We start from the raw sequence: 15,690 nt of genomic DNA on the forward strand, positions 1-15,690 counted from the left end.
GTTTTGATTTGCATTTCCCTTATTACTAGGGATGTTGAACATTTTTTCATATATCTGTTGATTACTTGTACATCTTCTTCTGTGAAGTGTCTGTTCATTTCCTTAGCCCATTTGTTGATTGGATTATTTGTATTCTTCGTGTAGAGTTTTTTGAGTTCTTTATAGATTCTGGAAATTAGCGAGAATTAACAATTTCAATTTTGATTTCTTCTTTGATTCCAAAGTTATTTAGGAGTATGTTTCTTAATTTCCAAGTGGTTAAGAATTTGGGGCTTCATCTTTTCAAAATTTTATTCTTATTTTACAGGATAAAGATCAGAGACAGTAAACTATAAACTCTTTACTTTTTGAATGTACATGCATTGTGTTCTTTGTGTCTGAGTTAATTGTGAATGTTCCATGAATGTAGGAGAAGAATGTTTATTTTCTGTAAGGTACAAAGTACTATAAATATATAACTATTACATGGATTTTCTGGCAGTTTTTTTCCAATCTATATTCCTTATTTTGAGGGGTACTGAGGATTAAACCCAGGGTTACTGTACCACTGTGGTACATCCCCAACCCTTTTATTTTGAGACAGAGTCTCTCTAAGTTGCTGAAGTTGTCCTCTAACTTGCATTTCTCTTGCCTCGACCTCCTGAGTCACTGAGAATACAGACTGTGTGCCACTGTGCCTGGCTCAACTCAATTCTTCTATATTCTTGCTTTTTTTCCCACTTGATCTGCCTCTTATTTTCTTATCATTCTTTCCCCCCCAGCCCCCCCCCCCCGCTCTCTCTCACAGTTGCTGGGGCTTGAACTCAGTACCTCACACATGCTAGAGAGGCTCCCGCTCCCTACCAGTGGGCTACATCCCAGCCCTTATCCTTCTATTCTTAAGAATATTTGTTTCCTAGAAATGAATGGTCATTTTAAAGTTATTCATACATATTGTCAACAATCTCTGTTTACTGAGGTATTTATACTCCCACCAGAGATGTACCCAGGGAGTAGATGGTGCTTTCATGCTTTCCTTTATCATGTTGTTACAGAATATTATTGAATTCAGTCACATACACATATCCTTTTTGTTCATCTCTCTGAAAATAATTATTGGGTGCCAGGCTATAGTTGAGAGCAGAAACTTCCACTGGGTTAGGGTTAGTGATGGCAGACCTAATGGATATCATCCAGTGGGCCTACTTCCCACGGTACAAAAAAAATTGTGTCTTAAGTACTTGTGTTGCTTCAATACAGAAAAAATAGAAATCAGAAACAGTTTTGAGTAAGTAGTTGAATGTCCTCTGATAGACTTAAGTAGTCCCCTCCAAAATTCCTGCTGCCCCAGCATCTCTTAAGTTTCTCCCTGTCTTTGTTCTTCCTAGTGAGAACCTTTTCTCCTCTCCAATATCTCCTTCAAAACTTGTTTTCTGATACTAAAATTCATAATGCTGCATGCCTGAATGAAAATCATTGTATAGGGATCTGTGTTTTCATAAAGGACATGCATTTCTGAAGATGGAATTTTAAGTTTCAATAACAAGAATGGGAGAGGTGCATAGAACCTGATGAGGTCTTCTGTTTTTTCACTATGAAACAACAGTAATTATGCATGAGAACTATGCATGGCCTTTGAAAAATCAATATCAGATTCCTCTTCATAAAGTTCCTGATTCAAACAAGACAATTTTAAGGGTAATTTTTTTGCATTAATGAGGAACTTTAAATATGGAACAAGCATTAGATGAATGATATTGAGGAATCGTTTTAATCATTGTTTTTATGTGATAAAATTTCATTTGGTTTTTGAGAGGCCTACTGAAGTATTAGGGGTGAAATAACATGGTATCTTAGATTTATTTAAAAATACCAACAGAAAAGGGAAGGAATAGATTAAACACATATTGAAAAGTGTTGATGACATTTTAAGCTGGGGGGGCACATGGAGTTTCATCATTTTCTCTAGTTTTAAATATCTTTAGGAAAATATCTTTAGGAAATTTTATAATAAAAATGTTTAAAATGATAATAGTAATATATTTCCCTAAAACCAGGAAAAATACCAAAATATATTTAAAAATTTTAAAGCTTTCCCTACTCTCTCTAGTCAAAATCTACAACCTAGCTTATTTTTTGTACATCAAATCCATTTTTATCAAAGTCCCACATCCCCACCCCCCAGAACTAGCCCAGTTTTCTCCCATGCCTGATTTATCTTCCTTTTTGTCATATTGTTTGAAGCTCCTCAGTGAGGAGACTGTGACAATAGGGAAAGATCCAGGTGCAGGCTAAACCACATGACTAAGTATACACAGCCCACGGGAAATGGGCTGCTAGTAGATCCTTTGTTAGAAAAATGTATTTGGAATCTGGTGCTGAGTATGTGAAATCTGAACTTGGTAAGAGATCACAGACATGAAGTGCAACAATATATTCATATCAAACTAACTGAACAAGTTTGTTCACTATCCAAATAAAGGCAATACAGCATTTAGGTTCTACCTAGATGAGTTTAAGAATGATTTTCCTGATTTTATAGAATGGAAGTCATTTCTGAGTAATCACTTAAAAGTTTTAAAATTATTTGGAAACATATTTGCATGTACATGTTATATACAATTAAAAATTCCCATTCTATGTCAAATAACCAACAAAAGATTATGGAAGTGTTTGTCATATGTGATAAACCAAGAGTTAAAATTCCAGTCATCCTATATTATAGTAAGACAAATAGAGATATAAATCAAAGACTGATTTTCAGTTTTCTGAGAAAGAAGTACTAACTTGTGTTCAGACCAGGGTGGCAAGAAGGGGTGGAAGAGGACTGAGGAAAGAAGTCAGTATTTATTTGACTTTTACTATGTTCCAGGTAGTGTAAGATCTTTATCTCTATTATCTCATTTGTTTCTCACAACCACTTGTGAGATAGGTAACATTATTTCTTTTAACTGGTAGAAAGATGGGCTCAGAGATGTTAAGTGACTTGTCTGAGGTCACTCAGTTTGTAAATATCAAAGCTGGAATTCAGACTAGGCCTGCTTGACTTCAAATCCATGGCCCTTTCCACTCTACTCTGTTGCCTCCTGGGAGAAAAAAGTGCTGAGAAAAAATGGAAACTTAGTATCTGAAAATCCTCAAAACAGAGAACATGGTTTTCCTCCAAATAATAGCTTTAACTACAAAGACAGTGATCAAAGGGCAGGGTTACTTTGATGGTTTGAATGAGACATGGGTAATCTGCAGGAACCCTGGCCTTGGAATTAGAAAGCCCAGTTTGGGGGTTGTTATTCCATCACTTGCTAGCTAATACGACTTTGGTGAATCACTTTACCCTTCTGGATCTCAGTTTCCTCATCCATAAAATGCATAGAGACATGCCTACTTTATCCATCTCATAGGGTTGTTGTGAAGATCAAATACAGAGATCAAATACATCTGAAAGCACTTTATACATTAAACTTTAACAACTATGTAGCTATAATAACTACACAACTGTAATTGTTTCTTTTTCTTAACAGTAAGAATGTGTTAGATGATTGGATCCTTGGAATTTCCTAGTAAATAGGAATTCTTTCCCTTTTGGTTTATTCCAGAAGCCACTGGACTTTCCAAAATGGGGAACCCATAGCCATAGGCATAAAGTTAAGATCCCAAATATATCACACTCTGTGCTATTCCCCACATGCCCTCACCATTTTGATATAGGTGAACCAGGTTAAGAGGAATCTCAAGGACAGACCTATATGGGAAAGAAGCTCCATAAAGGTAGGCTTTTGCCTAGCAAGTGTGGGGGTGGGGAATGAACTTGCTTTGCCCTAGTGATGGTGAAGAGAGATTATGAATTATAGGCATTATGCATACACAAATACACGTACATGAACCTCTGGGCATTTTACTACAAGGTTGAACCCATCAAGATCCCTGTGTAACCTAGGGCCTGTGTAAACTATGGCTGCTTCTGACTCAAGTAAGACTTTCATAGTACCACATTTTCTGATGATATTTTTAACAACTGTCTCTTCCTCCTGCATCCAGCAACAGGCAGGCTAGTAAGAGGATTCACTTCTATATAGAACAGAGATTGGATGTGGGATGTATTCATTAATGCATTAACGAATGTTTTAATGAGCCTCTAGTATACAATGCAGAGTATGGAACAGGCAGAGTTCTCTCTCTCAAGGAGCAAAGAGAGACTAAAATTGAAGGTAATTACTGTATTATATTTTTATAAGCAAGGAAACGTTAGATATTTTTCCTGCTTACACACCTATTTCTTCTAAACTCAAGTTATTATCTTTTGGGCTCTGAGCCTGGGGGATTGTGTTAATTATGGGGGAGCCCAGAGCAGAAAAACAAGCTCAGGCCAGCCAAGTTCATCCCCAGCCAATGATGTGAAATGTAATTGGTGTTTTGTCAGAAATTAGCAGTTGACCTCCCTTCTGGCATTGACCTTCTTGTCTGAATTAAAGAGTAGGTGGTAGTGTAGTTTCTGGTAGGAAGAGAGGCCTTCTTACCTTTATAGGCAAGGCTAACCCTATCCAATAGTATGGAGATGACTGCATTAGGAAATGATATCTAGGTGCTTAGATGTGGAAAAAAGAGTAAGAAAAGGGACATGACAATCTCAGGGAAAAACAAATCCTGACCCAGTATGTTCCAGAAAGCAAAGCAGACTACATTGAGAAACTAATTTAAAATAGACCAGATGAACCACAGTGAATTTCATCTGTATATATATCTATAGAGCACCAATTTAAAAAGTAATAAATAAATAGAAGGAAGACCAATGAGTAGAGGAAGAGAAACAGGGGGAGGGAAAGAGGAAGTACTAGGTACTGAAAAGGAGAAAATTATATTCCATGCATATATGATTGTGTAAAAATGAACCCCTCTGTTATTTATAACTATAATGCCCTGATAAAAACATTTAAAATAAACCAGATGATAAAATCGTGCTTGATTGTTAGTTCTGTAGAAAATCCCAGAAGATATAGTGGTTATAGCAATAGGAGTCATAGTTGTTGTCATGTCTTAGTAGTTAATAGTAAAACAAATAAAAAAGCAAAACACAAATATTTGACAACCTAGCATATATCAGGAAAGGCATTAGGCGCTTTACATATGTTATTTAATTTAATAAACATGCACAAAATCCCATAAGGCTAGGTATTCATGTTATTGTCATTTACAGAAGAATAAACTGAGACCATTTACTCCAGATCAAACAGGGTTTTGGTAAGTGGTAAAACCAGGAGGCTCACCTCAGGGCAGAGGCGGGGGGCGGGGAGCTGTTTGATTTCAAAGTCTATTTTTTAACTCTCTCCAATTTTAATTTAATTTTGTTTTTTGGTTCAGGAAAATATACTCTCATCCAAGGACTCCAAGGAACGCTCCTTCCTTGACACTACCTTAAGGGAATTGTCCATTCAGCACTTGATCTGATCTCTCTCTCTCTCTCTCTCTCTCTCTCTCTCTCTCTCTCTCTCTCTCTCTCTCTTTCTCTATCTCCCTGTGTGTCTCTGTCTCTATCTCTATCTCTTTCTATTTTTATCCCATCCTCACCAAGATAACCTGGCCAAGGGCTCTAGTCAGGACCCCTCCATCCTTGTGGGCTTTCCTCCATAGATATCCCTTAAATGTAGTCTGTTTTCCTGACATATGAAGGAGTTGAGATCTATAAAATATAACCTCAAGACATCTTTGTTACCACAGAGTTGGAGAGTATTCTAAGGCTTCCCTTCCCACTAATTGTCTCATAAAGAATTTCTCAGGTTCTTGTTCTTGGGGCTCTTTTCTGGTACTTCTCTATCTTCTCTCCCTACCTCCCTGCCCACCCTAAAACTTCAAGGCAATACAAGCCATTCATTAACTCTTTCCACTCTTACACTTGGGCCTTGCTTCTACTAGTTGTCCCATCTGTACCTTACACTTTGTTCATTTAGTCTACAAATATTTAAGCATATTTCTGCCTAGGGCCCAGACACTGGAAACACAATGATAGACATGGCATGTATCATCATAGTACTTACACTCTTTCCCTTTTCTTCTGGCTGACTACTGCTTGTCCCATAAGACTCATTTCAAGTGTCACCTCTTCCAGGAAGCCAACGTGCCTGCACCATGCCTTTCTCTGAACCTCCCATATCTGGTTCAGCTGTTCCTCCTCTGTACCCTGTACATACTTTCATCTTAACACTTATATGTGCCAATTTGTCTCTCCACCAGACTAAACTGTAAACGTGAATACTATACCCTATCCAGTTTTTTTATACCCAGCACATGACTTGGTACACAATGTATACTGAGAAAGGATAACTAAGTAAACAGTACCCTCTGGTGGCTAGCTGATGTAAGTGTGCTCTTTTCTGTTTTGGAAGTATGATTGCAGCACAGCCAATTACCTAGGAAACACAACTTGTTTCTTTTAATATTGGGAAAGGAAATATTTCAGAATATGTGGCCCTCTAGAACCTAGGTTGTTATTGTAACATCTCTTTAATTTTTTCATAATTCAGCAAACAATACTGAAGTGGCAGAAGAGATAAAAGAAAACCATTTTGAGTAATTGTGTAAAAAAAAGATAACGGAAATTTGTCTCATGTAACAAAAAAGCATAACATAGTGTAGTCATTCCACAGTATCCTTGGGGAATTGGTTCCAGGACCCCTTTGGGATACTAAAATCCACAGATTCCCTTACATAATATGGTGCAGTGTTTGCATATAACCTACCCATATCCTCCCATATACTTTAAATAGCTCTAAATTACATATAATACTTTATACACTGTAAATGTCATATAAACAGTTGTTATGCTGTATTGTCTAGGGAGTAATAATAGAAACCCCCCTGTACATGTTCAGGGCAGATTTAATATCTTTTTCCAAATATTTTCAATCTGAAGTTGGTTAAATAAACAAATATGGAACCCATGGATATTGAAGGTCAAATGTACACATTTTTCTTTTTATCTTTGTTTCATGGCCAACACATACATATTTATTCATTCTACAAAGCACCTAGGGTGTGCCAGGCACTATTCTATGTATGGAGGCTATGGTAATGAGCAAAACAAAATCCTTAGCCTTATGGAGCTTACATTTTATTTGGGGGAGACAAACAATAAAACATGTATATTCTTAGCTGGGCACGGTGGCACTTGCCTGTAATCCCAATGGCTTGGGAGACTGAGGCAGGAGGATCACAAGTTCAAAGTCAGCCTCAGTAAGGCCATAAGCAACTTAGCAAAACCCTGTCTCAAAATAATAAATAAATAAATAAATAAATGTATGTTATTAAGGATTAAAAGTATAAAAATAAGGTACAGAGTGAGGTACGTGTGTGTGTGTGTGTGTGTGTGAGGGGGGGGAGAGAGAGAGCAAGCAAGAGAGAATTTCTGATGCAAGTCCTTTATCAGATATGTGCAAGGGCCTGAAGATGTATTAGGATCTATTAGTTAGAATTTCAGTAAACTACAGAAATATTGATTTAGTAGACCTGCCTAAAAGTTTTTGGGACTTCCCCAGAATTTGTGTTTTCTTTTCTTCAAATTTTATTTTGAAGTAGTTTTACCTCACATGGAAGTTATTAAAATAATGCGAACTACACATATATCATTTGCCTAACCTTCCCCAGCACTAATATCTTACATAACCACCTAACTATGAGAATCAGGAAACTGTCATTGGTATGATAATATATTGAGCAAACTCTGGGTATGATTTGATTTTTTTTTGCCAATTTTCACACGAACTCAGCTTTTCTGCGTGCATGTATATTTGTCTTTGCGTGTGTGTGTTTCTACATCTATTAATTTTAACACATGTATAGATTCTGGTAATCACTACTATAATTAGGATGGTGTAGTTTCATCATCCCCACAAAATCTCATTTGTGCTACCTCTTTATTGTCATATCTGCCTTCCTTGCAACCACAAATCTGTTCTTCATGCCTATAGTTTGGTCATTTCTAGAATGTTATGTAAATGGAATCATATAGCATGTAAAATATTGCGATTTTTCTATTATTCATCATAATGCCACTGAGATCCATTCAACATGGATAGTATTTTTTTTTTTACTTTTATTGCTGAATAGTGTGCTATTGTGTGGATGTTCCACAATTTATTTATCCTTTCTCCAAGTGAAGAACATTTCAGTTGTTTTCAGTTTTTGGTTAAAGCAAACCAAGTTGTTATGAACATTCATGTAATTTTTTTTTTTGCATGAACATAAATGTTCATATTTCTACGGTAAATGTGTAGTGGTGAGAATTGGAGAGTTGTATATCTTCAGAGTTTATAAGCCTGTGCTACGCTTCACAAAACAAGCAGTGGAGTAGAAAGAACACTGGGTGGGGAGTCAAAAGATCTGACTCTAGACTTGGTTCTGTCATTTCTTAGTAGTAGGATGTTGGTTAGGCCCCTCCTCTCTCTAGGCTTCATATTTCTATCTATAAAGTGAACGGGTCAGAATATATGATTTTCAGTCTTTTCTACATATAGTCCTTTCATGGTTCTGAAGACATAGAAATGAGGTTTCTGCCTCATTTCACATAAAATTTATAGTTATGTAAGGAAACTTACTATATGCAAAACCTAGTTTATATCATTCCCAGTTTTTATCTCATGTTTTAAGTAGTTACTTGACATGCAGAGATATGGGGGATACAGTAACTAAGATTATAAAAGTTTGGTGGTCTGATTCCTAGAGAGGAAGAATTCCAAAACCAATACTGAATTGCCAAAAAGCAAAAGCCATTCGTAAGGCATGTATGTGGAGCAAATTGTCTTTGCTCTCTGCTCCAATATTTTCATTCGGTAAACTAGGTAAAATAAGCATGGAATATGTATGTGTACATATTTATGTGTAAGCATTATTTATGTTTTCTAAATATGTTTCATTTTATGTATCTTTACAGTATATTATTCCAAAAAGGAAGGAAATACACAAAACACTTACAATGGTTAGCTCTAGGGAATGTGATTATCTTTAGAGGAAATTCGAAGAGGAAAAGAAGCATGTTTGTGAACATAGACTCTCTCTCTCTCTCTCTCTCTCTCTCTCTCATTCTCTCTCATGCATGCCTACACACACACAGAGAGAGAGAGAGAGAGAGAGAGAGAGAGAGAGAGAGAGACAGACAGAGAGACAGAGAGACAGAGAGACAGAGAGAAAGAACAGTTAAAATCAAAGACATGAGCCAGACACAAATCCTGGCTGGTATTTACTAGTTTTATGACCCTGGACAAATTACATAACTTCTATTGTTCTCAGTTTCTTCTGTAGAATGAGAATAGGAAAAGTGTCTACCTCACAGGACTAATGGGAAAAGTATGAGTTAAAATATATGAAACATTTAGAACAGTGCCTAGCATGTGGTAAGCACTAGAAAAGTGTTGACTATTATTTTCCCAAAAGCTGACAGGAAACTTCTCTCAGGCAATGTCTTTCTTTTTTTTTTTTTTTTTTTTTTTTCAGGCAATGTCTTTCTAGAGGTCTCACATAGCATGTGGTTTGGAGCCCAATCCACTAGCATTCTTCCACTGTTAGAGATGCCTTAGCTGCCACCTCCCCACCCATACTATTTTTCTAATTTCAACAGCCCACTTTTCACTTACCTCCAGCTCCACCCTCTTAATCTCTGTTCCCGTCCCCTGTCAATATATAATAATTTAGGTACGGAGGCCATAGATTGCTTAACTTACCTCAGTTAAAAAAAAATCAACCTACTAGTCTTTAGTTACTCCAGGACAGGAAACTAAAAATCCTATTAATAGTTTCACATATCCATTAGTACTTTAAGTGGCCACCTCCCCCTAAATCTAAAGAAACAGATAAGAATCATTAAAGAAAACAAAAGAACCATTAAATAAATTACTGTTTCATTTAGTTATTTTTATATAAAGTTAGCAGGACCATCTTTGAAATGTTGTGGTGTTTCAAAAACAAAAAACAAAAAAAAAATAGTCTCTACCTCTGTTTATTCATTCAAACCTTCCTGATACAACAGGGTTGTGGCACTGGAGGTGCTGGTGTGTGTACGTGTGTCTTTAATGTGCAATCTGGTTAAAAACATTAGCATTGATGCTGCCACAGTGAGTGCTATGTCTGCTTCATAAAGATTGCGTTTTCTTATAAAAAAGTAATGAAGTCTTTGCAGCTCACTAAGATGACAATGCTGTTCATAACAACTTCTTTTTTTTTTGTATACCAAAATAGAACATATTCCAGTTTTATTTTTTTTTCTTTTTTTTTATTGTAAACAAATGGGATACATGTTGTTTCTCTGTTTGTACATGGAGTCAAGGCATACCATTTGTGTAATCATAAATTTACATAGGGTAATGCTGTTTGATTCATTCTGTTTTTTTTTCCCTTCCCCCCATAACAACTTCTTGATGATTTATCAGATGTCCAATTTACCTCCCACTTTTCCTTCTCATTTCCTTTGTATAGAAAGAAACTACATATTGAATGAAGTCCAACTCAACCGCTTTTCTCTGATGTTACAGAATCTGAGAGGGACTAAGGGCAATTGTGGGAAGTGGGGAGCTTGTCATGCCCTCGCACTTTGTGTACGATGCCTGCTTTCTCTCTCCACCTTGTTCTCAACAATACTTGAAGTGTTACTATAGTGCTAAGTTCCTCACATTTCATTCAGATACTTTCAGAGACACAAAATGACAGCACCTTTCTCCATAATACATCTGCAGCCTCCATTTCCAGCCTTATTTCCTTCATTGCATCTGTCAAGCTGATTTGCTTTATGGAAGCACGTTCTCCACTTTTCTGCCTGTGCTTTTGCTTACACTGTTCATAACATTCTCTCTGACTGGACTTCTCTCCTTAAATCTTCCTTCTTTTTTTGTCTTTCTATTGGTTCTCCTTAGTTATGCATAACATTAGGATACATTTTAACAAAATTATAAAAGCATGGAATATAATTTGTTCTAACTTAGTTCCCAATACTTCCCCTTTCCTTTCCCTCCTCTCTGCCTGTCTCTTTCCCTCTCTTCTACTGATATTTTTGCTATTTACCTATAGTTTTTTTTAAATTTAGAGTCTTGTGGATATACTTGATAGTGAGATTCACTGTGGTATATTCATATATGTATATAGGAATGTTTAGTCACATTCATTTCACTGTTCTTGCCTTATCCCATCCCTCTTCCTTCCCCTTCAATCCCCTTCATCTACCCCACTGATCTTTCTTCTATTTATTATCCTCCCCTGCCCCTGCATTTTGGATTATCTTCTGCATATCAGAGAAAACATTCAACCTTTGACTTTGGGGGGCTGGCTTCTATAACTTAGCATGATAGTCTCCATTTCCATCCATTTACTGGCAAATATCATAAAGTCATTCTTCTTTATAGCTGAGTAATATTCCACTGTGTATGTATACTACATTTTTCTTTATCCATTCATCTGTTGAAGAGCACCTAGATTTGTTTCATAGTTTGAAACTAATTCACAACTATATTGTGAATTGTGCTGCTATAAACATTAATCAAGACCAGTTCAACTACCGGAAACCTACATGAATTCTCTAATTGTCCTTTCCTGCACACGAAATTGTTTTCCCTTCTCTAAGTTCTCATATATCTTTATTTGTATCCTATTATATTATTCGTTCTGTCATTTTGTGAATTACAATTATTTGTGTTCTTATTCATTTTCTCTACTAAACTGCAAGTGCTTTGAAGGCAGATGGATTCTTTTTCATCATTATATCCCACTCAGGAAATAAAGCTTTGGAAATGGTAGGCACTTAGTAAATGTTTGCTGAAATAAAATTTCCCCAAATGATATTTAATGCTGGAATTTCAGAATATTCTAGGTGGAATGGGAATATGTATTTGTATGAGAGACTGCTGAAAAATTATCAAATTGATTCTCTTCAAGAAGTTAAGATACGAAGATCTAGCCCATTTACATTTTAATACATAAGTGAAACAATTGCCAGAATAGCTTTTAATTGTTTATTATGTCTATTTCTTCTTAGTGACCATCAGTAAAGTTCTTCCACAAAGGGACTTGTATGTTTGTATTATGGAAGAGTAGAAATTTGGGAAGACCAGGGGTCTTACTATACAGTCATTCTTTGGACTGGGAGGTGGGAAAGAACTTCAGGAATTAGAGCGGAGTGGGCAGTTGGAAAGAAATACACAAATCAAAAATACTTGTCATCCGTGGGAATAAAGTAAAAGTGCACAGAGCAGAAAGAAGCCTGTGTGTTTAGTGCTTAGGTCCTGGAATGTTGAGGCTCTTAGTCTTAAGTACCACAAACTGCCCCTTAGAAATTTTTTTGAGTTGGATAGATTTGCACAAGTAGATTGACAAAATTTCCCTAATGGCATTTTCAAGGAGGATAAATTGACAGACATAAAGCAGTTTATTTAAACCCACTAACCTAAAACAAAGAGCAAAGTTCAAATAAGTAGCTGTGGTCTTCCATAAAATAACCAACCAAGGACACTTAATGAGATAACCCCAGTTATTTTGAACTAGGGATTAATATGCAAGTGAAATACCTTACTGCATTTTCAAACAGAACATCACGGTTTTCAAGTGTCTTCCAAGCAATTTGAGTGGTTTTATTCACATCATGAAGGCACTTTCTCCCTGGAGTATTTCCTGTTCAAAGAACACTTAAATAACCTGCTCTTTTGGGCTGCTTCTTGATATGGAAATATTTTCATGTCACTGCCTTTACTTTCAGTTTGTGATTTTGCCTCTTCAGTCAAACTTCCACTCCACCACTTGTGCTGGGTTGTTTTGTCTCCCCTGATGTGGCTGTCCAAAGACCCTTCCTGACCAAGTTCCCACCCTTCAACTTACATTTTATCTACAAAATACACTTACTGAAGTGTGTTTTCTAATGGTTGGCATTCTCATTTTGATATTTTATTGTGTTAAAGTAGTCAGTAAAATATTTCATAAGTGTTCATTGTGCATAAGGCTTTGTGCCAGGTACCATGGGAGGAGCAAAGCAGCGTAAAAAACCTTTACTCAAGGAGCTTGTTGTCTAAATTTTTTCAGCAAGGGACTATTTGACCTTTCCTTTCTATTCCTGTTATCCTCCCTGTTCACATCACAATAGTCTCCTAACTTGTCCATAAGCTTGCAATTACCCCCATCACATCAGTCCCAGTTTCTCTTCTTTAAAAGTCAACTGTGGTCATCTTTCCATCACTTTACCTTCCCTCTACTCAAAAATATTTTTTTCAAAGATAGCATATTGCATGAAGAATCAAGTTTGGTGACTTTTTATCTTACTCAAACCCTATTGCTTGGTTTGAAATTTGCCCCTACTCCTACATTTAAATCTAAATCTTATTCCATCTTTAAGATTCATTCCAAGTCCCATGTCATTCATGTATCTTTTCCCCATTTCCCCACTGAGGGTCTGATCTTTCCTTTCAGTTTCTCTGATGATGTTCTACATCATTAATTTAATGTTTAACTTCTGCTACCATGATTTGTTTGTTTTACATATAAGGGTCTTGTCCATGTTTAGATTATAAATTATTAAGGACAGGACCTTAGCATAATGCATTGCACACAAATATGTTTAATACAGGTTTGAAAATGAAGATGGTGTTTTTTCCTGGTCTTTCGTTAAAGGGAAGATTCTGAAAGTAGGAGATTAATTAGGGAGGCTTTTGCAATAATAATCCAAAAGGGTGATTATTGAAGGCCTCAATTTATTGACTCCTTGGCTCAGATCCTCACTCTATTACCAGAAGAGCTTTTGCAAGATTGAAAAGAAGGGAAGGACTCTGGGACTGTTGTGAATTTATGTGGGGGATGAGGGAGAAGTAGAAGTCAAAGTTTTACTGAATCTGAGTGACTGCCAATACTCATATCATCATTGAAAAAAGTCAGAGGTGGAGGATGAATTTGGAGAGGAGATAATGATTGTTTTTAGATGTAGTGTAGAGAGTTTAAGATAATTTGGGTGATCAAACGATGTGCCTAGCAAGCAGTAAAATAAACTTTTTATCACCAATCAATTCAATCTAATAGATATTTACTTAACATACACTGTGTGTTATTCATTATGTTGGAAGATAAACAAAGTCAAATAAGACATAGTTCCTGGCCTCCAGAACTCATGTTTAAGTGGAAAAAGCAGACCAACACAATCACTATGATATAAGGTAGTAAATGGTATTATTGAATTAAATATAAAGTGCTATGGAAATATAAAAAGGGGACCAATGGATTGTGTATGGGCAGCTGAGAAAAAGTCACAAAAGTGATGATCATTGAGTAGAACCTTGAAAGATAAGTAGAAGGTTGTTCAATAAGTGAGGACATGCCCTTCCAAGGAAAAGTGTAAACATAGGCAAAGTCATAGAACATGAAAGTTCATTGCATTTTAAGGGAACAACAAGGACTCTGAAATGACTAAAGAAAAAGAGATAACAGGATAAAGAGGAATGGTGCAAAAGAGATAATGATTGTCAGAAAACGAAGATGTGTTGTTATATTAAACTGGAGAGGCAATATATGTATTGGGTAAAAATGTGGACTCTGGAGTTGGATTCCCTGGATCAAAATCTCACTTCTACCACTACTAGCTGTGCATCTTTGAGCAAATCACTTAATCTCTCTGTGCTCAGGTTTCCTTCTGCCAAATGGGAATAATGATACCTGCCTCATAGGATTGTTTTCGGGATTGAGAGAGCCGATATTTATAGACTGATAAAGCAGTGTCTGGCATAGAATAAGTGTTTTATAAAGATTAGTTCAAGAACTAAATTACAAGTGACAAGGTTGCACACCATTTTGTACTACAACAGCAACAGCCCAAAAAAGAAACTATAAATGGGAGGTGAGGTGCCTGGGTTTCCAGATACTCTAAGTAAGGACCCAAGAAGTAATAGATGAATCTCTTATTCTCAGATAAGTGTGAGTTCCTTGAGATGTTCAGATATCTACCTTGGAAAGGTAGATTGAATTTAGGGAAAGGGAGGGTATTCAGACAAAAAAAAAGTATGATGTGCATAGTGGGAATATTCCCTTAAAATAAGTAGAAACTCCCATTGTGACATTCTCCCTGAAAAGTGGAAATAAAGCAAAATAAGTGTGTCACTCACTAGCAAATAGATTTTATTTTGATTAAATAATAAACAGGAAATTAGCCAGTAGGGGCCTTACAGGATGAGAGAGGAGGTAACAGGTTCCAGGCAAAGATATCTTGCTGGAATTGAAGTATGTAGAGGAACCCTGTAGAAAAAAAGATGGCAATTAGAAATGCAGCCCTCTCTTGCTAATGAAGCACAGGTAACCCCTTGAGTTTTGATGCTCTCAAGTAACCCATGTCTATTCCTCAGCCTTCTAGAGCTCTGCTCGAGTGATCCTTGAATAGACTCTTGGAATGATTGTGCTTCCCTGTGTGACTGCTCTGTGTGCTGCTGAAATGGAACTGAACCTCGTCTGCTCACCCAGCCTGCCAAAGGGTTTCACTTGACAGAACTCGGTTTGAATTCTGGTTTTACCACTTTCTAGTTATGTGACTTGGAGCAAGTCACTAAAATTCTCAGAGCCCCAGCTTCCCTGTCTGTGAAATGCAAATAAAAATGATTCCTATATTATAGAGTTACATGGATAATTACATGAAAATTTTATCTATAAAGTGCTTGAAAAATGTTAGTTCTTGGTCCCTTCCTTTCCTTTTATATTTGGACAGCCCCCAAA

The 15,690-nt window shown here is 36.4% G+C and overlaps 1 protein-coding gene across 5 annotated transcripts in view; it reads left to right on the top strand.

Annotated features, from left to right (window-relative positions):
• The window catches only part of Mid2 (midline 2), an 88,828-nt gene that overhangs the window by 44,868 nt on the left and 28,270 nt on the right, over nt 1-15,690 (top strand). The gene's annotated exons all lie outside the window — the stretch shown is intronic.

This window comes from Sciurus carolinensis, chromosome X (genome assembly GCF_902686445.1).
Source record: "Sciurus carolinensis chromosome X, mSciCar1.2, whole genome shotgun sequence".
In the NCBI taxonomy this organism is placed as follows: domain Eukaryota; kingdom Metazoa; phylum Chordata; class Mammalia; order Rodentia; family Sciuridae; genus Sciurus; species Sciurus carolinensis.